Source organism: Ptychodera flava, unplaced genomic scaffold, assembly GCF_041260155.1.
Source record: "Ptychodera flava strain L36383 unplaced genomic scaffold, AS_Pfla_20210202 Scaffold_33__1_contigs__length_2856901_pilon, whole genome shotgun sequence".
Classification (NCBI taxonomy): domain Eukaryota; kingdom Metazoa; phylum Hemichordata; class Enteropneusta; family Ptychoderidae; genus Ptychodera; species Ptychodera flava.
The window spans coordinates 1,680,504-1,703,897 of NW_027248355.1; the positions used below are offsets into that span (position 1 = coordinate 1,680,504).

At 37.9% G+C, this 23,394-nt stretch overlaps 2 long non-coding RNA genes across 3 annotated transcripts in view; one reads left to right on the forward strand and one right to left on the reverse strand.

Moving 5' to 3' along the window:
- The window catches only part of LOC139127572 (uncharacterized), a 62,917-nt gene that overhangs the window by 14,520 nt on the left and 25,003 nt on the right, over positions 1-23,394 (forward strand). For both annotated transcript variants that reach the window (XR_011551052.1, XR_011551051.1), the window contains exon 2: positions 8,138-8,333. This is a non-coding gene — a long non-coding RNA (uncharacterized lncRNA). The remainder of the gene's footprint in view (positions 1-8,137; positions 8,334-23,394) is intronic.
- On the reverse strand, positions 9,376-12,530 carry LOC139127571 (uncharacterized). The gene is made up of 2 exons (XR_011551050.1): positions 12,140-12,530; positions 9,376-11,020 (listed from the first exon to the last, which is right to left on the reverse strand). It is a non-coding gene; the product is annotated as an uncharacterized lncRNA (long non-coding RNA).

Here is a 23,394-nt window from a genome sequence, read left to right on the forward strand (position 1 = left end):
AGGAGACAGGATGCAACCTTGTTTCACATCGACAGGACAATCGAAAAAATCTGTTAAACCAGAGGGGGTTAAAACGCTTGCCTTCACTTCTTGATACATAGAATGTAGTATACGATACATGTTCCTTGTAATACCGGCATTGCCAAGTTTGAAAAACATTGCTATTCTATTTACTCTGTCAAACGCTTTTTCAAAATCTACAAAAGCACAATAAAACGTCCCCTCTTAGTTGTTAAATATTTTTGTATGAGTGTGTTAATTATAAAAATGTTGTCTATTGTACAGTACCCAGCTCTGAAACCTGCTTGTTCTTCCCTTGTATATTGACATGTCGCATCCCATTTACAAAGCCTATTGTACAACATTCTAGCAAAAATTTTGCCTGTTACAGAGAGTAAAGAAATACCACGATAATTACAAGCTGAATCACGTGCCCCCTTTTTGAATATTGGAAAAATAATGCCTTCCCTCCAAGCCCTCGGAAATTTTCCTGAACTGAAAATGCCATTGAAAAGAATACAAAGTAAATTACACAATTCATCACAACAACACTTAAAAAACTCTGGTGGAACACCATCAGAACCGGGTGACTTTCCTGACTTCAAACTTTTAATACTTTTCATCACCTCCTCAATGGTAAACGGTGAATTTAAAATATCATTATACTGGTCCATTGAAACTGATCCAAAATTACCCCGGTTAAAATTGTCAACAGTGATATCAAAATGGTCCCACAATTCAGTATACTCTGAGTTTTCATAAAGGTCATTGGGTGGATTAAACAAAATTTTGAAGTATTCCAACCATTCAGATGAATTAATTGATTTAGGAATGGATACTCTAGATGTACGCATAAAACTCCAGAATTTTTTACTATCATTGTTTTGGGCTGCATTCACAAAATCTGTAATTCTCTTTTGTCTAAAACGTTCCTTTTTCTTTAATAACACTTGTTTATACTCTTTCTTTTGTATCTTTAAATTGATGAGGTCCTGTGCAAGTCTGGTATGCCGAAATTTTCTCAGAGAAGTTTGCAGCTTTGCTCGTTTAATTTACATTCATTATCAAACCAACCATTCTGATTTTTATTGTGTGAAGTGTTACCTGACTGCAACCTTGGCGGTAATAGTGCATAGAAAAGGTCATTGAACTTTGTTACCGCCCCATCTATATTTGTATGATCTAGATCGAGATAAATTTCTCGAAATTGAAAATCATAATGACCAGACAGAAAATTTGTCTTGAAAGCAGTGCCCATTTCATCTGTAAATGTGTATCTCGAATATTGTTGCATTTTCTGTTGTTCATCATCAGCACTTCCGCCATTGTCTGTATGTACCTTTGTTTTTAGTACTGCCTCTAGTGGCATATGGTCGGATTCTATTCTGCAACCAACATTAAGTCTTCAATATCATTGAAAATATCTTGTGAAACTAAAATATAATCTACAACACTAGCGCCATTGTGGGTTATACACGTAAAATTTCCATCTTTATCGGAAGATTTGCGGCCATTTACAATTCGAAAAGACACCGCTTTACACAAGCTAAGTAAATTGTACCCGTACTCATTTGATTCCTTGTCACAATTACAACGATTACCGATATTAAAATCAACGCTATAGTATTCACCAACTGGTACATACATTCCAGTGTCATTGTCAATAAAATCGTTTAACTCTGCAGTGCGGGCGTAAAATCGCCCATTAACATAAATTTAGCATTTGAATATTTCTCTGTCAGGTTCACAATGTCATTCTCGATCTCAGCAAACATGTGTCCACTTGAATAGGGTGAATCAACAGGTGGTATGTATAGAATTCCAATTATCAGTTTCTCTTGACCCGGAAAGTCAAATTTCAGCCAAAGAATATAATCTTTGGATAAACATAAACGCTGAGTAAAATTTGCGAGAGTATTTTTAATATAGACTACTATACCACCTGATTGTCTTCCCTTATTTTAGTACGTTGTCTACTGACTGAATTTACAAAACAACCATCCAGAGGAGGAACTTGCGATTCGTTTGTAAAGGTTTCGATCAGAGATATAACATCAAAACTTCTAATGTACTCAGTAAAATCGTGATTTTTCCATTTAGACAATAACCTCTCACATTCCACGTTAAACAATTAAGAGTCTTAAATACTGGATCAGACTTATCAGTAGTTGTCGCACCCTCGTCATGAATTATATTTGAGCCTCGGCCAAAACCCTATTTATTTATTTTGATTATTTTATCACTTTCCATATCGTACGTGAAAACTTCCCCTCAATTATCAACTTATCGTATGATAGAATGCATTTCTGGTCCCTTTTTCTTGCATCATCAGATACGGTTTAATTTTCTTCTCACCGCTCTTACTCTGTCCGTGTAATTTTCTGATACGCCAATTTGTGAGTCACTCTGAGAGTCCCTTTGCTTCATGTGCCTAGCAGACTGAAGGACCATGTCTCGTTGCTTAAATCTTGAAAATTTAGTGATGATTGGACGAGGTGACGATTTCGTTTTCAGTCTGTGCGCTCTCTCTATTTCTATGTCGTCTTCAATATTCAATTCATCTTTAATATAAGCTTTCACTTTCTCTTCAGATTCTTCCCATGTTTCTCGCCCCGTCTTTTCGGCAAAACCGTAGAAAACAAGATTGTCTCTCCTAGATTGGGCTTCCATGTACTCTGCTCGTTCATCCACCATTTTGAGACGTTTTGACAGAGCGTCATTTTCTTTTCTCAGTCGTTCGTTTTCTTCCTTCAACTCGTGTACTTCATGACCTATATGTTCCATTTTCTCACTAGAATCCTTAAACTGTTGCGACATTGAACTTTTGAGACTTTCGACACAACTGTTAAGTTGCTCAAGTTTCCCATTGACGTCCTGTCGGAGCGCAGAAAGCTGTTCCAAAATTGCAGTAAATTCAGGATTCTGGCTCATATTCGGAATATCAATGCCAAGTTCATTTAGCTTACTTTGTCTTGTAGTTGGTCTGCTGGTTGTAGTGCTTGATTTATTAGGCCCTGGGTTCGCCTCGACATCACCTGCACTCAAGAGCAGCATGCACAGCACCAGTCTCAGTATGAATGACACGTAGCCTCTTCTCATTGTTATGCATGGTACTCTACCCGGCGTTTTCCAGCGCTGCAGGAAACATCCAATTTTAGCTCGCCACTGCTCCAAGGAAACACCCATCTTTTACAATTTCAACAGCACTCTGTACTTAGTGTTGTAAAACTTGTAAGAAAATTTTGTGGCGGAAATCTTGCGCAATTAGGTAGAAAATATCAGACAATTTTCGGAGCTTCTGCAAGGACAATCGACCCCAGCAGGTGACCCTTGAGTAGCCCCCCTTTCTTGTTCTCCACTTTTGAGCAACCCCCCTTGTAGCTTTCGATTTTTTGAGTGACCCCCCCCCCTCAGATTCCTCCGACTCCCCAGGTCAAAAATATGACGGCTCCCTTAGACTGCAAATATATCAAATTCAACTTAAATTATGGGGACACCTGTAAGTTTTTGGACGAATCTATTACTTTGTAGGGGAGACTCTCTAGAGTTGAGCTCACCACCAAGCAAACTCTGCTTGATTATTTCAGATCCGAATGAATCTCTGTTAGTTAACATTAGTTAACTTTATTAGTTTACTTGTGAGAAAACACACCTACTACTGTAAAATGAACGGTGCTAAGGCAAGTTTTGCAGGATTGATGTCTTTCATCGACGGATATATCAGATAGAGAACTTCATTGCAAAAAAGAATAACAAGATGCACTTGGACAAGTGGTCTCCTATATTATTATTTGTGCGATAATTGATGTATTTACAGAGAAAAACTAGTACAACCAGCATAAAGAATTTTAACATTTTAAGGAAAATACCCAATAAAATTCTTTCAATATAAAAAAAGTTCAGGGACACCATAGAGCTCTGAACAATGTCTGCACAGCTTATATGTCGTTTCATCCAATTGTCTTCCGCTTTTCGTCTGTTATGTGTAAATTGTAACAGGCTGGATGTATACACGTACAACAAAGGTCACAATGACATGTTGGTCAAGGACCCATCGCCATAGCGAATTGTCGATTTTCGTAGTTTAATTATTCTATATCTTCGTCTTTTCTTCATATGCCATAACCTATGAAGAGGTGATTCAAGTATAAGTAATATAACCGTGCCAAGTTCAATATGAGTTGTATTATGGCAATTTGAAAACAAACACTTTCCCATGCGATAGATGATCTTATTGGGGTTGTAAATAGCATCGCCCTATACTCTTTTAAATGTGCTGACCAAAGCTCATGCCAAACCAAGCCGGCACAAACATTGTAGGTTCATATCTCGCCTAATCCCCCAAACGGCGGTGAAAAACCGCCGTTTGCCGGATTACAGCCAAAGGTGAGAACGAGTTGATCAACATAACGAACCTCCCGGAGAGAAATTTTGTCATGTACACCCTGATAACGTAACAAAAGATGGTCACACTTGACGATGGCTATGTTGTTAACACCTTGTCATGATTGACATGTTTAATGGGATGCGCGGCATGCGTCACAGAATGATGGTATATTCTACGCGTGCCGACAAAGGGAAAAACGACACAACGATGAATGATACTCGTGAATGGATAAAATTCTGTGGCAAGCAAATGCCTGAAAAAACATTTACAGCACCATACCAACTCTCTCCGTATTTTATCTATCGCACATCGCTGTTTCTTGTGTGTTATGTTTTGCGTGGCCTATTATTTGTTACATTACCCAGGCGCTTGTTTCCAGATACACGCTGGCCAGCCGCGCTGCAGTAAACACTGTTATGCACGCCGGTCGGTTGGCGGCTTTAATGTAGTAAATACGGTGTTTACTTCAGTACGGCTGGCCAGCGTGTTTCGGAAAACATGCGACGGGGCTACTTCACAATTGTGCGAACCCATCATTACTTAATTATTTGGTAAATGTACGTTATTAATTGTTATCAGGCAGTTTTACACTGCTATCCAATTCAGATATTTACTATCACTTTGTATCACTTTGTAATATATTTAATTGGGGTAATGCGTATAAAATCAGCGGAGTCCGGGTGGGTCTCCCTTGCAGGTTCAACCCCGCCAAAGCCAGTGCCTTTGCAATGATTTCTGGAGAGCCTTTCGTCTAGTTTTCTGGCGCTGCAATATATATATTCATGACCAATAGAACTCAGTTCTTATTTACTAACAGATTGTAGTGCAAAGCGTTTAAATGGGCATTCCTTGAAAATGGGAACTCCACAGGAAAAAAGAAATATATTTACATACTTTTTGATAGCTTGATAAATACATAGAACTTTACTTCAAAATGGATCAAAGGCTACGGTGTGAAAGTGTTATTCACATGGAGATCCGGCCACCGGCCGGCATAAGGTATAAAAAGGGAACACCAACAGTTTTTGCCACTTTTCATAATGAATTCACCGTGCGACTCACTTTGCGAAGCTCTCTGCCTAGAATATGGCCGGTGGCTACTTAATCACAAATGACGTGAACACCAAAGTTCATTTCCAAGGTTGGTTATCGAAGAATGATGACTGGGTTCCTTAACCTCGTACGCAACATACAAACAAGAGCCTTACATCGCATCACAAATAAACTGTATCTAACGAAAGTTGTACCTTTTCCAAAGTTTAAGAATTTATATAATTTATATCACATGAGTCAGAAATAGCCCCATTAGAGACTGGATTCTTGTAAATTTGAGTGATTTCTTGACCTAATACAAGAAATAAACCTTTGAACGAGACAGTGCTTTAAGAGTCAGGGGGCATGTGTACCAAGAATAGCCAGACCAACCATTTCACACCTTGAGTAAGTGCACTCTTGTTGTCATTGTAAAGTTACTCTAGCTATCAACACTCTCCTGTACAAGTTTGTAAACATGCTTCTTTATTGACAGAAACACAGAGTGTTTGTTTGATAACAATCACTGTCTAAACTCCTGTATTGTTATAGTAATGAGTGTCTAGCAACAGAGTTTGTGCACAGGGGCTCATAAGTGACTATATAAGTCAATATTACAGCGTTTTTCTTTCTTTTTCAATGTTACAAATAAACTAGCTGAGCCTGAAGAGCTCAACACTTGTGTAGCTGTCTTTTGTGTAGCTTGTATTGGCATGTATAGTGCGCCCTCAATAGGGAGTGTGATCATATGTAAATGCGACCTTTAGTTCCGTGACCTCTAGCCATGCCTACTTCCCTCTCCATATGGCCGGCCATGCGTACAGACGTCGCTGTGTCTACTGACGTCGCTGTGTTTACTGTACTAATTTATTTTACAGTAAGCATAGCGAGGACAGGAAGTAGGAATGGCCAGAGGTCACGGAACTAAAGGTCGCATTTACATATGATCACACTCCCTATTGAGGGTGCACTATACATGCCAATACAAGCTACACAAAAGACAGCTACACAAGTGTTGTGCTCTTCAGGCTCAGCTAGTTTATTTGTAACATTGAAAAAGAAAGAAAAACGCTGTAATATTGACCTATATAGCCACTTATGAGCCCCTGTGGTTTGTGCTAAGGGGTTTCTCATACTCACCACATGCAATAACTGCCGGGTTGTTTCAGACTTCTTGAGTTGATTTCCACCAGACAGGTCCATACCTAAGCACTGAGTAACGAAATAGTAAAGACTTGTGATGAATCATTCTTTTGAAGGCTCAAACAAAACTTCTTTCATAGCTTGACTGACCAATACGTGACATGAATTCATTGCTCGGTCGTTGCCGATTGGTTTGAGAAAGATCAAATGCGCCAGGCAATAAGATCATGGTACAAGTGAATGCATTTGTCAAAAATGACTCTTACAACAGATTGGTACTAAGAACGTCACAAAGTTCTACAACTTCATATCAAGATATCAATAAACAGTTCATTATACTGCCAATCAATCAAGGTCAACTAAACTTATGGGAATACATGTGAGGTCAGAGACACCGTATGGCTCTTAACAGACGTCTGTACAGCTTATATGTCGATTTCTTCCAAATGTCTCCGACTTTTCGTTCCATTATTTGTGAATTGTAATTGATTAAAAAGACCTCAAGTTTATGAGACCAATTGACGTGATTCTATCAAGATAGAAATTGTCACCATTTTACATGATTATCTCCCCTTTATAACAGGCCCGATGTGTACACATACAACCAAGGTCACAAAAACATATCGGTCAAGTACCCATCATCATATACAATTGTCGATGTGCGTACTTAATTATTCTATATCTTCGTCCTGTCCATATGCCTTTTTCTAAGAATAGCTAAAAAGAAGTAAAACAAATATGAAAGTGCCGAGTTCTTGTGAGCTGCATTATGGCCATTAGAAATTCAAACGCTGATCCCTGATGATAGACGTTGTTGAGGGGTTTGTAAGTAGCAACGCCAAATACTCTCTCACAAGAGTTGACCTCAACTGGCCACATACAATAACTGCCCCCACTGCTCCTTCGTGCTCCTTCTACTCCTCACAGCCAAAATCAGCCTGTTATCATGCAATCTATTAATACTTCCTATAGTTCAGACTTAGAGATGAAAAAGAGCATTTTTTTTAAATATCCAATACTTTAAACTGATGCCTTCCATACACCATTACTGTCGCTTGCGTTAACATTAGGTGACCTTCTTATTGTCACCATGCCGACTGCAAGTCAGACAGTGAAGACCTCTTCTAACAAAAATCTAGGTCAAATTGTGCATATGGATCAGACTTGAAAGCAAAGAGTGGAGAAGGAGGCTTTGTCAACAAAACAAATTGACAATTCTTCAAAACTTTAAACCCATTGGACTGTGTGATCACTTGATTTTTTCCGTTGTTTTACTTTTCACTGGGTGATGCTATGCCTCTACCTATTGGCTGTTCAAAAGTTTAACAGCCGTAAAGAGGTTGCTTTGCAACACATAAAACTCAGGCACAATGACAACCAAATGACCACAATGAACTCTAGTACTACTTAGAAGGTTAGATGAATAAAAAACAAAGAATTTTTTGTCTACAAAGGCATTGTTTATTGTGAAGCAGTCCGACTTTTATCAGCACAATTGGTCTCTATTTCTGTTACCAACATTTATTACGTTCTGACATAGACCTTTGCTCCGATATATTGTTTTGTTCTCACTAGGCTTACCTACAATATAGTGGTTGATAGCCTCTGACCTTGAATCTTACCTGACTACAAGCTTTTGTTGCCTATCATAACACTTTCCGTGAGAAAAGTGAACGCTACATGAACGTAAGTTGACACATTTGAACAACTCACTGGCGGGCTCACTGTCAGCTAAAGCACAGAATTTGCCCACTCAGCCTCAGGAAATTAGGTAAAGTGTATTCTATCTTGTTTTCTGTGCATTAATGTTGTCTTCTTTTATGCCACACCCAATGTAACTTCATTTTGCATATCACCAAGTGGCTTTAAGATTTTTATACACCTGGGACAACAACCATCAACAATTTTTTTTCTTCAAGTAATTCTTTCAAATATTATTTTGTAATTCTTTCAAATTTTGACACACCTGATATGTTACTTCAAGGCGTTTTGATCGGATAAGAGGGCCTTCAGAGCGCGATTCCTGCGTAGCGAAGGCTCATTATGCATTCATGGTAAACTTTAGTCGGTGGTCAATTTCTTTGAAAGGTTTTTGTTTTAAGCCTGCTGTGCATATGACATCGATGGAAGCAGCCTGCCAATCACCCACATAGTAAATACATAATCAACTGAATGTTAATTGACCCTATTAATACTATCCAGTATCAGTCACATAGTTTATTTGGCGTGTTTGTTACAGTTTGTCTAGTGCATGGAGCTGTATTCCGTTTCTACTCTATATTGAGTCTAAAGTCACATCGAAGCAAATAGCAACAACTTTTTCAGTGTTACCGATTTCTTTACATTTCTTATTTGAGCGATGGGCAATCAATCCAAATATACTACCATTAACATTAGCAACTACATATGAATCCTGCACTGGGCTACGTATAATTAGGGCTTTTCTGGAATAAAATGCTGCATGCAATAAAATGTGCATGACGGAAAGGCTACATTAAAACTGTGCCTGCTTTTCAGCACTCGGGTATCAGCAAATTATCAGGGGATTATATCTCATATCTTGATAGTGGTCATCTACACTATCTATAGAGTACACAGTTCTCTCAAGGACCGGACTATTTTCAAGTTGATTATCTGTGACTCACTCACATCCTGTACACCGGTGTGCCATTGTGTCACTAGAGATGTGGAGGGACGGTGATCTCCTAAATCAATCTTTTCAGTATGACAAAAGAACTACTGCTTAGGTTCTCCTTTCACAGTGAGAATACCAATCAACACATTCTCCGCGCAACAAAAGACCAAGCATGTGCTTCATTTTAAGCCATGTTTATTTCAATTCATTGAAACATGCAACTTTGAAAATGTTGCAAAATTTGACTTGAGTACTGAAAATCCTGAATCCAAAATAGCGATAGAGTTTTGGTTGTTAAATACTGAATATTCAGAGTACAAAAAATGGCAGTTTGTCAGTTGTTAAATACTGAAAATGCTGAGTAAAAGGTAATTATTTATGTTAACTACTGAAAAACTTGAGTTAAACAAATTAAAGGAACAGGTTGTTGCCTGTTATGTACTGAAAAAGACGAGTACAAAAGACAGCATATCAGTTGTTACATATTAAAAATGCCGAGTTATAAAGGGAGGCATTTTTTAGTGTCAATTAGCATTGAAAATCCTGAGTTGAGAAAGAGGTACCTCATTGTTAAGCACTGAAAATGCTGAGTACAAATTGAGGTGGTTTATCAGCCATTCAGCTGTGAATGTGAATCACTTTAATTGTTCATTCAAAATCTGTAAATTTTACGCAGAAGACGGTGATCAAGTTAAAACATTGGGACTTTGACAATATAGGAAAATATAACTAACTTCTAGACTACAAAAGCCACTAAACTTCAACCAATCTACACCTACATCAGAATTGTTGAAAAGTTAGCAAAATTACAGCAGTCTTTTAGCCTTATTAAAATCAGGAAAATAAATGTAAGAACATGTTTGGTGATGATGATGATGATGTAGAAATACAATGCAAACATGTTAGACAAAATAGTAATGACAATGTTGATCATTAATGTTCAACAAATAATATTAAAAATACATCCTAAAATGGATATGAAAAATAATGAAGTGTTGCAAAATACAACACAACCTGTAGCACTCCCAAAAAGCACACTGAACAATGAACGACAAAACAAAACCTTTGATTTAAAACCTGAGATAAATTGCACAAACAAGAGTAAATAATACTTTGAAATAGAAGCAGACTGCATAGTACAGTTCTATCTTGCTATATTAGGCAACATAACTGGTAAGCACACAAAGCATGCCTTTTATATTGTACAGAAACATGGGCGTGATAAAATTGTCAAATTTTGAAAAGGTGTGTGCTTCCATGTTGCTACCATAACTGAATTGTTCCTTTTTTGCTATACCATATACCACTCAATCATATAATTGGCATACCACTCAATCATTTAAAACTTATATTTGAAATGTTTTTCTTGTACATTAGAGAGCTATCCATATTGTACTTTTTTAAGATGCGTGAACTCCTAACAAATGTGGAGTAGTTTTTATCAGTTTCTACTTGCAAAGCTGCTATTACATTCTTCGATTCATCTTTCTTGATTTCCGCAGCAATATTGTGTTTGCTGTTAGCAGTTGTATGATGATAAAACAACTGTTGACTCTGGAGTTGTGATGGTAGCCGTTATCCAGAACAGGAAGGGTCATCTTTCCCGGTCTTGATACTTTTACATGAAAATGTAATTCCTACCGTAGTGTATAGAGCTTGCCACACTTCATCACTGTGCCATTTTCACTGATTACTGCCTCCAAGATTAGACCATCTTGGATGACCTCTGTGACCTCAGGAGACTGATTTGCAATGTTTTTCCATACAGCTCTGTGCTTGGGAAAACATTGATGCTTTCTTTGGGGTCAGTTGCTCTGCAGCCACTGCAAATTGTAAAGTGTACAGAAATTGTTATTGATCATAAACAATTAGAATTGTACAGTCATACAGTATGTAAGCCAGTATTGCGAGTACTATAGGTGTTTATTTTCATAAATATCAAACACAGAGATTAACATGGAGTGATGTTCTAGGTCATTCTATCAACAAGCAAGTCTAGTACTCTACATGTCGGGTCTGAAAAAATTGCCGCCAGTATATATTGCTCCGACAAGTATGCTCTTCATGTAGTGTACAGGTTTGTTTCATCAAGACAAAAGTTTTAAGGTCAACTTAGCGAGGGCTGGTGCAGTTCCACTAAGATATATAGGTATAGCATATAGGTAAAAATTTATGATGTAATATTGTAATGTTTGATGAGAATGACTAATTATGCAATAATGACGACCCCCTCGAAAGAGAAGACTCAAAGTAATTTATAGTAAATTGAATCATACCAGTTAGAAATAAGCTTATGTGAAATTAAACACATCCCCTCCCAGAAATTTCAACCACCTCCAGCCTCTAAGAAAATGGTACTAGCCCACTGTTGAATGTCAAACTACCATTGAATAAATGAGATTGCCAGCACATTCTTTACATTGTCACTATCGGGGTCACTACACTTACGGCAGTCAATTGGGAATGAAGGTTTTCTACTTAGGTCAAGAATACCGTGATTTAAGTAACCAGTATATGAGTTACAAACTCATTTTGAAAGGCAAACTGCAACCGCTGAGTCAGGCCATGGAGGTAGGAAGAGACCATGGTCAGGCCAATGCCCGGCAGTCAGGCGCAATATTCAACATTGTCACACTGATTACATAACTAGTCAAACATCAATGCTTAGGATCGACACACTAGTCTGTAGGCAATTTTGCATTTCAATACTTTAATACTACATTTACTAACCAGCTAGCCGTGTATCTTTGTCAACATGGGATTAAGAATATGCACAATCCTACCATGCAAGGTTTGATGTGATTACACAGTCACAAAGCAGGCTACTAATACTATTGTCAGGGTCAGCTATAGTCAGCTGGGGTTGAGTGAATGTCCCATCCACATGTCGGTGTCAGATAAATCAACACGAAAATACAAAAAATACGGAAATATGTACTTACTGTCTGAAATACTGCAATGGTTGTTTGTCGAACCATGTCTGGAGAAAGCGCAAGGTTTAACTTGTTGCTCCAGCCAGGAAACGTTACATAAAAATATCTCTTCTGTCATTTAAGGTCCAAAACTCGAGCAACCTGCCATCGATAAGCATGGTCGATTGCCTCGATCATTTCCCCTCGTTGAGTATATGTGAAAGTGGCCATACTGGTATAGTTGACGAAAACACTAGCAATACATGCGTTGTAAGGGAGACTAAACAATATTTTGCAAAGAGTATAAGTGACACACTTGGTAACTGGCTGCCCATGCCGTTGTATTTGAAGCTGAATTACAAGTGGTCAAAGGTCAAATATGTATAACAATGCGCAGTGAAGAGGTCGATCACAAGTCAGTGTGAAGATTATCATACATCAAAATAATCATCATGGTATATTCCCTATAATTGCCATTGATTAATAATACACAATTATTTTAAGAAAGATTACTTATTTTTATATCATTTAGGCCGATTTTCTGTCCAACCCAGGGTGTATAGTTCTATGTGCAAGCTTTTGCATGAGTGATTAGTCACAGGCATGAGTTCGTATCCCACAATATCTTGATTAGGACTGATCAAGTGTACACAGATTAGTAGATCAAACGTCAATATTTAATACCCGAGACCGACAAAGAGCTGGTCGGGTTTAGCAAGCTGTCTGAATTAGCGTAGCCTTTCCGTAATGTAACGTATATCTCATTATTCTGTGAAGTGCACTACTATTAATGAACCTGTTGTAAAACACGTGAGCATATTCAGTTCATATCTGGTAATTCATTTGTAATTGCATGTGTAATGAACTTTCCTAATTAGAGTGATATACCGGTATCTACAAATACAACGTCAAATTTGATGAAACTTGATACAGATGTTGATCTCATAGTGTTGTAAAAACTGTTGTAAAATCACTAGTGAGTTTTAGTACTGACGAAGGGTCGAACCCAAAACGTCTGCGTTTTTTGTTCTCCGCGATTTGCAAGTGTTTTTTATTTCCCGCTGGTCGGTCAGTATTTTACTGTATTTGTTTTCATTGTTGCAGTTTTTATCCTCTGCTTTTTAACAAGTATTTTTTCTCTCGCTGGTCGATCTAACTTTTTACTAATTCCCAGTTGACTCATTTAATGACCTTTAGAATAGTGGCCTACATTGGTTTTTATATTTTCATCACCATGGAACTCATTCTTGGCCATTGAGTGCCAACCGTATCAAATTATTTTTATCACAGATCTGAGAGGACTCTATCCTCTCTTAGGACCTGTTATCAAGTACCATTAACAAGTAGGGACTGTGTCATCAACGATGACTTGTTCCACTATTAACTCATCAGATTGGAATGCTGTTTACGCTGGATATTTGTGCATTTTCCATCGGTATTTGATATATTCGGAATGTCTTCTCATTCATTTTGTAATTTCCTTAAAGTTCAGATGCATCTTATTTGTGTCAGTTAAGCTTTCCATAGGCAGGACATTCGACAAGCATCAGTGTCTTTTTAATTGTAAATGTCTGCCTCTAGATGGCGGGCGTCACAAACCGTGTTTGTTAGTAATTTCCTTCGCCTAAGTTTCTACAGGGAAACGCATGTGTACTCCATTCCAATACATTGGAAAATTGACGGAAATCGATAATGAATAAAAAATCATCAGGTCACGTGATGCTCGGACTTTTTCATAATGCCTCACAGCCTACTTAATTGATAAATTGTTGATCGCTTGCTGTACATTATCAGTGGTTTTCTTGGTAATTTTAAAACTTACGAATCGTGAACTTTAAAACTGTGTATAACCAATTATTCACACTCTGGTTACGTCACCCATACAGCATGTTCTTCACTTGTCTTAGGCCTTAAACTGTTCAGTAACTGCAACCTTACACACTGTTCAGCATTGTCGAGCATACATAAATCATTGGCAACAAATTCTGCAAAACATCCCCTCAATTTAAGAAAATAGTTTCTGATTAAGTACAGCAATTAATCTGAACGGGTTGTTTACCAACAGCACAGCCTCGGCGATCTAAACATGGCGATTTTAATCGCATAATCATAAATTGGGATGAGACAGAATTGTCTAAACATACCCAAACACGAGGCCGCGGGCAGCGCATTAAAGGCAAAATGTCTGGTTTCAGAAACAGGTCCGCGAAATCACTATTTCTGGTATTTTCACTCTAAAACTTAGAGGAATGGCATAGACAATTCAACCCTAGTTGCTGATTGGTTCCCATGTATAACTCACTGGTGCCCGAAATCAGCTAAAATCAGCAGCCCTAAAATGGTTCGCTCACTTCATGTCGTCTGTGCTGTGACTCCCGGATCACTGTATCTCAGAGCAACGTCATCGTGCATATAGGGCTATTACATTCAAATTAGGAGAAACGATAAATTTTCTGAACAAATAAAAGTTATGATGCATCTGATCACTAACAATAATTGAAATTCATTTTAGAGCAGAGATATAATATCACGAATAACTAAACTAATAGTTACTATGGAAATTATTTCGTAACGATTTTCCTGTGCCCGCAAAGTCAATATAAGGGATTTCTCACTCATCGGGTTGCAAGGACGACCTGTATGTAGCGCCAGCTGTAGCGACATAATAAATTTCTGATTTTTATCACCACCGATGACCATAACACACGTGACTATATGTCAAGCCAAAAGACAAAAGTGCTACACAAGTACACATTCAAAGATACAGACAAAAACATACAAGTCAGACGCGGACAGCTAGCCAGACAAGACAGATATAGAAAGACAAACAGACATAGACAGAAAGACATGCAGACAGACACAGATAGATAGATAGATAGATAGATAGATAGATAGATAGATAGATAGATAGTGGGATAGACAGGTAGATAGATAGGTAGGTAGGTTGGTTGGTAGGTAGGTAGATAGATACTGAGGGAGGGAAAGAGAGAGACTTTAGAGGGCGCTGTGTTCTGCAATCTACGGAAGCAGATTTTCGTAACGAGTTTGCACCAAATCTTTATTCATCCGTTACTATAACGCTCCAAGAGCAACCTTTTGGTAACACAGAGATCGTTTTGATCATATTGGAAGCAGAAATCGTTATTTTTGTACCAGTCAACTCAACATGGCCATGGAGAGTCGAGACAAAGCCTTGTACGCACAGGTGGTTGCCAATACACAGAATACCAAAGGCAAAGAAGACAAATGCCAAGTCCTGCCGATCTTTCTCAAACAATCAGACGTTGTACCAAGAGAAAGTGATCACTGGCTACAAGGGGAAGAGGTCCTAGCAGCCATCGCCGAAGTTGTCACGATTGACAGCCTTGGAGGTTTGCAACGTATACGGGGCCTATGGCGGATATATCTGAATGACGAAGCCGATAGAACAATATTGCTTCAACACGGGCTAGCACTTCGGGGTAAGTCTGTTACGCTATGGGGAAGAAACCCATTTCGTAAGGAATTGCATGAAGATCGGTTAAGATTGACCATTCAAGATTTGCCTTTATCGCTTGATGATAGCGCGATCACTGCCACTCTTACCAACATCTGAACATGGGTCTCAAGTTAAAAACAGACATTACTCGTCTGAAGTGGAGGTTCGGTGGCAAACTGACTAACATCTTGAATGGAGATCGCTCTGTTTATGTTGAGAAGCCGAAATCACCATTACCAACTTTCGTCCAAATCGGAACTTTCTCGGCTAAGATTGTATGTAAACAACCCACGGCGAGCTATCAACAACGCTGTGGTAAATGTCTTTGTGAAGGACATACCAGCTCTACTTGCACAAAACCAGTGAAGTGCAGAAAATGTTCGCGAGATGGTCACCTTGCAAGAGACTGCCAAGCGAACAGGAAAGTCGCAGCCGATGATCTTTTGACCAGGCAACTTCAAAACAGGTAGATGCGGGCCGGCAGAGGCAGAGAAGAGAAAACTACAAAAAGTGTAACTCAGAAATCATCCGATGGAAAGGCACAAAGTTTCATACTTGCTTTTCTACGGGAAAGCAAAGAAAATCAGTCGGAAATAGCTTCATCACTGGAAAATCAACAAAACGATCAAGACGAGACAGATATCGATGACGGAGACGCAACAGACGTCAGCGGGGAAGATGAGCGATACAACACGTCAAGAGAAGAAGTCTCAGAATTATCGGCAGAATCGCCGCGGTTAATCACATCAACAGCGGTTAAGACAACAGACAAGAAGAAGAAACGGAAAAGACGACGAAAGTTACGATACTAATGAGTAACTGTTTAAACTTTGTTACCCTGAACGTCAGGGGTTTCAACGAAAAAGTAAGCGACAGCATATTATTCGTTGGCTGAAATTCCAGAAGGCAGATATTGTGGTTGAAGTTCACGGATTGAAAAAAGACACTGAAAAGTGGGAAAAAGAATGGGGCGATAAAATCTTCTTTTCTGAAGGGGACAATTACAGCAGAGGCACAGCAATATTGATCCATCGTAATTTACACTTAGACATTGACACCGTGTGGAATGACAGCAGTGGCCGCATTATCATAATAAACGGCAATCGCAACGGTTTCAAAATGTCAATCTGTGGTATTTATGCCCTAATGTCATGAAACAAAGAAGAGAATTCTTTGTCAAACTCAATGATTACGTCAACGATAACTGTTTGCATGAGAACATAATTTTGGCAGGTGATTTCAACTGTGCGTTGGACAAATCCAAAGATAGAGAATCAACGACACGCCAATCAAATGACAGCTCTACAGTTATTCTACGGAAATTTATTCAACGATTTCAAATGTGCGACGTTTGGAGAAAGTCACACCCGGCAAAACGCCAATTCACGTGGCGCAGACTCGCACCATCGCCAGTTCACACCGCCTGGACTACGTTTTCCTTTCAAAACACCTTATCCATCAAGTCATAAAGAGTGACATCAGACCTGCCGTCCAGACAGACCATATGGCTGTGTTCATGAAAATTCGGTCAAGTACTGATAAGCGGGGCCCGGAACGTGGAATTCAACAATAAACTGTTAGAAAATGATGAATTCGTGGAAATGTAAGAGAAATCATACAGAACTGCAGGCGTAAGAACTTTAGCAGCAACCAAATAAAGTGGGACTATTTAAAGGGTGAGGTGAAAGAATATGCTGTTGAATTTACAAAGAACGCGACAAAGAGATGCAACAAAGAAGTACCAAACCTTGAAAAGCAGCTAGAAGAATATGAAAAATTAATGATAAACAACCCATCGGATGAAAACATACAGAGATACAGTGAAACAAAGCAACGGCTGGAGAAATTATATACACTACTATCGGAAGGCGCACAAATAAGATCACGAGCAGCGTGGATAGAAAAGGCAGAAAGGAGTACGAAATACTTCTTAAGCTTGGAGAAACGCAATGCCGCGAAGAAAGAAATCAGAGAATTGGTAACAAGAGAGGAAAAAGAGTGTCAGATACAGAAGGAATTCTTCGTGAACAACGGGACTTTTACAGGGAACTCTACCAACAAAAGCAAAATGAGCTGACACTAGATACGTTTCTGGCGGACACGATAATATCACAACTATCAGATTCACAACAAGAACAGTGCGAGGGACTTCTTACGGAACATGAATGTTTCAATGCCCTAAAAAGTATGCCAGGGAACAAGTCTCCAGGTTGCGATGGACTTACAGTCGAATTTTATCGTTTCTTTTGGAAAGACATAAAATCTTTTGTTATTTCGTCATTGAATGAAGCCTTTACTACTGGGGAGCTTTCAACCCTACAAAAGCGTGGTATTATATCACTTTTGTTTAAAAAAGGTGACGAAAGTGATTTAAATAATTGGAGGCCTGTGTCTTTGTTGAATCATGATTATAAGATTGCCACGAAAGTATTGTCAAATAGGCTGAAACGGTTTTACCCTTTCTTATTGGTCGAGACCAAACGGGTTACATGAAAGGTCGTTTCATTGGCGAAAATATTCGTCTCATCTCCGATGTCTTACACTTTACGAAAAAGAAAAATACAGGCGGTGCTATTTAGTTCATTGATTATGAAAAAGCCTTCGATAGTGTGAATTGGAATTTTATGTTCGATGTTCTGAAGCGCTTTAATTTTGGTGCTAATTTTCTTCAGTGGGTTAAAGTATTGTATAACAATATTTCGAGCTGCATTAGTTATAAGGGATGGTGTTCTGATTATTTTTCACTTCAGAGGGGAGTTCGACAGGGACGTTCCCTGTCAGCTCTATTATTTCTACTTGTCATTGAAATTCTTGCATGTAAGGTGAGACAACACAAACATATTTCTGGCATTTCTGTTACGAATAATAACTCTGCGAAAATTTCATTACTTGCTGATGATAAAACTGTCTTTGTTAAAGATAAGAATTCTGTTAAAACTGTTCGACAGATTATGTATTGCTTTTATAAGTGCAGTGGATTAAAAATGAGTAGAAGAAGTCAAAAGCAATGTGGGTGGGGAAAAGCAGAAACCGTACTGATAAAGTTGACGGCATTGTGTGGACAATGAGCCAGTGAAAACTCTTGGTGTCTATTTTGGGGATGATGTTGATAAATGCAAAGAATTGAATTGGGCCAATAAGATTGATAAGTTGAATTTTTTTTTAAATGTTTGGAGAAGAAGAAATTTAACATTCTATGGGAGAACAGTTATTGTAAAAGTCTTTGGCATCTCACAGATCATGTTTTTAGCTTCTGTAATCGGGATACCCAATGATATAAAGTCTGTAGTTGAAAAACTTGTCGATGATTTTGTCAAGAAAAAACGCCCAATTAAGCAGGCAGTGCTTGAAAGAGATTATTACAAGGGCGGTGTTAAGTGTCTTAACATCGACAAACAGATTCGTGCCATCAATGCAATTTGGGTGAAAAGGCTGGTTTCGGGTAAAGACAGCACTTGGGCTGCCATACCATGGCATTACTTCAAAATCGATGAGTCATGTGATCTACTTCAACAAAATCTGTGTTGGAATTCATTGCCAAAACAAGTTTTATCATTACTTCCTGTTTTTTACGTCAATATTTTGAATGCTTGGTACACAGCAAGCGACAACACTAATTTAAACAGACATGTAACACAAAAATGGTGTAAGAAATATCACATTTTTTACAAGTCGCCGATTGGCGATAATTCACAATACGGGCTTTGGACAGAAGGGCAATTTATTCCACTGGAAAAACTTACTTGTAAGATCATTTACTGTACCCTCTTACAAAATCAACGTTTAGATGCTGATAACGCTAATAAGCTTGATAAATGGTATACTTCACTTGGTGCAAACCATTTAAAAACCAAAGTCTACAATCAGGCAATCTGGGAAAATATTTACTCGTGCACAAAAGAAACAAAATTGAGAGAATTTCAGTGGAAATTGCTGCACCGGTTATTACCATGTAATAAATATTTGTTTTATTGGAAGAAAATGATTCCATGAACTGTCACCTTTGTCAGGTACCAGAATCTTTAGAACACAAATACCTGGATTGTCAGATTGCTAAAAATCTCTGGAGGAGAATTACAGGGACTATTTGTAATTATTTGAATAGAAATGTAACTTTATCCAATACTGACATTATTTTTAATTGAAACACAAAAAATTTGTTGGCAAAAAGTTTGATGTCGAAATCGAAGTCACAAAGTGTTGATTTTGCTTGGAAAATGGTCAATTCATAAATTTTGGCTCGGTGACAAGAGTGTACCCTTAAATGTACTGTTCCGACACAAGTGTGTTATGAGATGCAAAGTGGAGAAAGTTTCACGAAGAGATGAATTCGTAGAAGCTTTTGAAAAAATAATAGATTTTATTTAGTTTATTTGTATTTCTTGCAAGTGTAGGAGTTGTTGTATAATATGACCGATGTGAAACTTCCTGACAATTTTGAATAAAGATAAAAAAAGAGAGATACTTTTCATGACATGCCCATGTTGCGGCATAGGGAGACAAATGCATAGTTCACATTTAAGCAAGCAAATTTTCGTCACACAAAATTTCGTCCGACAAAAATAATACAACATTATTAGTTGTTTTTTAGTTTTCTGTCTTCTTGCATATTGTTTCTTCTGATAAAAATATTACACAGTAATACAGTCTTATTAATATATACGTGTGTTAAATAACTACTTCAGTTCGACTTTCTGAGAGTGATTAACCCTAACTGCACACATAGACCCTCGAGAAAAACAGGACAGGCAACTGCGGTAAAGATCAAAGGGACTTTGGATTAGCAGAGTACGATCCTTCTTGGAATAATTAAGATGTGTTAATGGGTCGGGGACGGAATGGTGCTTGACGCGATCGACTGCACGACGTCCGGTTCATAGACACTGCATGCGGGTATACGGTAATAATGTTTTCGGATTACAAGTTATTTCGAATTACCCGGACGCCATTTTTTAGAAAGTTATGTGTTACAAATATTTTGAGAAGAATTCATCAAAATGATTTTTTAGTATTTTTTACATATTAGAAGCGAGACTCGATGCAAATAGAAGACTAAAGAGAGTCAGTATGTTGCTGTAAAGTGACAAAGTTTCGAATACAAATCCGAAACACATATCACTGCAGTTCCAGACTTAACAGGAGTTGACATCGCAAAGTTGTTTTCATTCCGTAATCGTCCGTGTATCTCCGAATTTCCCTCGTTTTTGCAGTTTTTTAACCACCGAAATGTTTTCTGTGCGGGGAGTGCTCCATGATTCGGTAAAGTATGTATATTATAGAAATAACGGGCGATCGCGACGCGCTGACTATTAATGTTATTTGTGGGCACGGGCGAGAGGAAATCCAAACCTCGCCCGTTAATTTTCGAGCCCGCGCCCACTTATAAACGTTAATAGTCAGAGCGGAGTCTGTTATTTCCATCATATTATCAGCGAACCCATTAAAACCGTCAAAATCTCCGAAATTTCAGGAGCGTACGACAAGTGGGCCAAAGAAACAGCAATACGCGACGCACTGTCAAGGGCGCTGTGAAAAATGGCAAAACCGGAGATGCTTTGAGAAAAATAGTGTCTCAACTTGACCTACAAGTGCTCCATTTTATTTTGTGATTGATTATGATTTACGTTTGAGCTGTAAAGTTACGATACTCTGAGTTGTTAATCTTATTATTCATATTCACGGGCATGTAAACAAACCATTACTGTGTATTTGTGGTCAGTCACGTGGTTCAGCTCGACAAATCAAAATGCGACGGGCAGGGCATGGTAATATAATAACTAATAAAATGTTGTTGTTTGAAAACTGTGATTTGCGAGGACAGCGTCTAGCTTCGTGTAAATGCCTGTCTACCTTACTGCTTCTTACGCCAGCAACCGCTGTTGAGTACCGATTTATTGCAAGGTTTCGACTGCCAGCGAAAGACAGTGTGAAAAATGTATATTCTAGTACTTTGCGGATGTAAACATGTGTAGCTTATTAGAACGTTGGTGTTTCTTTAGGCTAAAACAGTACCAAAATGTTAGAGGTCGTGTATTTGAGCTCCGATGGAGTAGTCATTTTTAGCTACTATAGACTATAGTCTATAGAAGCTATTGGGATTGGTATCCGTCCGGCGTCCGTCCTCATTCTGTATGTATGTATGTATGTATGTATGTATGTATGTATGTATGTCCGTTTGTGAGGCGTCCGTCCACTCAAATATCTTGAGAACCGCAGTACTTACTGATTCGATATTTGTTGTGTAGATTAAAAATATGATTTTGAGAAACTATTTTTTTTAATTTTTTGATATTGTTGAAAATAGGCAAATTAATGCCAAAAAAGGTGTTTTTGGTAAAAATCTTCTTCTTCATAACCGCTGGTCAGACAGCTTTGTTATTTGGTATACAGGTCCCTAGGGGTAACCCAACTTAGACTTGTTCAAATTGTGATGAAATATACAAATCTGTATTTTTAAGGAATTTTTTTGTCATTTTGGTCAAAATTTGACTTACATTGTATGTAATTCTTGTACTGTATAAACCCTATCAATTCACCCAGAAAAAAATAATTAATATGATTTTAAATAATTAAATTAATTAGGAAATCATCAAAGCCAAAATAATTTTAGTGTAGAATTATCAGAAAGTTCAACTTTTTTTGACAGTTCATAGTGAAATGCTTACCATCTTGGAGGATTAAAACCTGTAAAGGCAACTTTCCTGAATCCCAACTTTGACATATTCTGAACCGTCATTTATTGTGCCCTGTATGTTATCTAAAAGAAATTGCTCAAAATAGTCAATAGAGATAGAGATAGAGATAGAGATAGAGAAAGTTCTAATTTCCATTTATGGTTGACTTGGTAAGGATAAAATAAAATTACTTTTTGAGGAAAAAAATAGAGTGGTCAATTAAAAGAGTGGTCAAAGTGATAGGGTTTTTATGGTAAAGCTGGGCTGTATAAAGATTCCTCATGTGCTATTTATAGCAATTATGCAATCTGTGTAAACAGTGCAATGAAAGTGTAACATGATTCCTTATAATGCTTTTGATGACCTTGAACTTCTTAAGTTTCAAACCTTTGTCTCTTCAGTGTGCTTTCTCTGAGTATGTACAAGTCTCAACTTATTAAACAGAACTCACAATGTTAATCAAAGATATCCACCTTCTTCATCAATACTTGTGTCACAAAAGGTTATTCTCTACATAACTCAACAGAACTCTGTCAACTGTTGAGTTGCTTGTTCTTTCAAAACCGCTGGTCAGACAGCTTTAATATTTAGTTTACTTGTCCGTAGGATGACCTTAGTGAGATAATTTCATACAGTAAGGAAATACTTAATTTTGTATCCATGTCTATAGTAGCTTCAGGGACTTTGGCCCTATGTTTGTATACCCTGATTTGCGTCAAATTTTGCGTGACAGATAAAATCAAGGTTAGATCTTCGTTTCTCAGGACTGGGGAAGTGTAAACTTGTTTACCTTGTAAAGGTTTGTCGTTATCAGAAATTTTCCTGGCAGGGAATGTAAACTTTAAATGTCGATACCTAGCAAGAGTTTTCTGTAGCGTCTATGACTAAATGTACACTTTTTAATCATCTGGTGTTTTCCTGTTGGCTTCGGCTAGAATCGAAAGTCGGATCTTTATCGTTATCAGAACATTCACCGTGACTGGTATAAAACAAAACCGTCAAAAATCTTACTCGGAACGTGCCGTACAAGAGCAAAAGTGTATATATTCACAACCTCAGTTTGATCGTTGATGAGATTAAATGTACGTACGAAGTATTGTTTTCGGGACAGCTTGGCAAATAAACTTAATGTA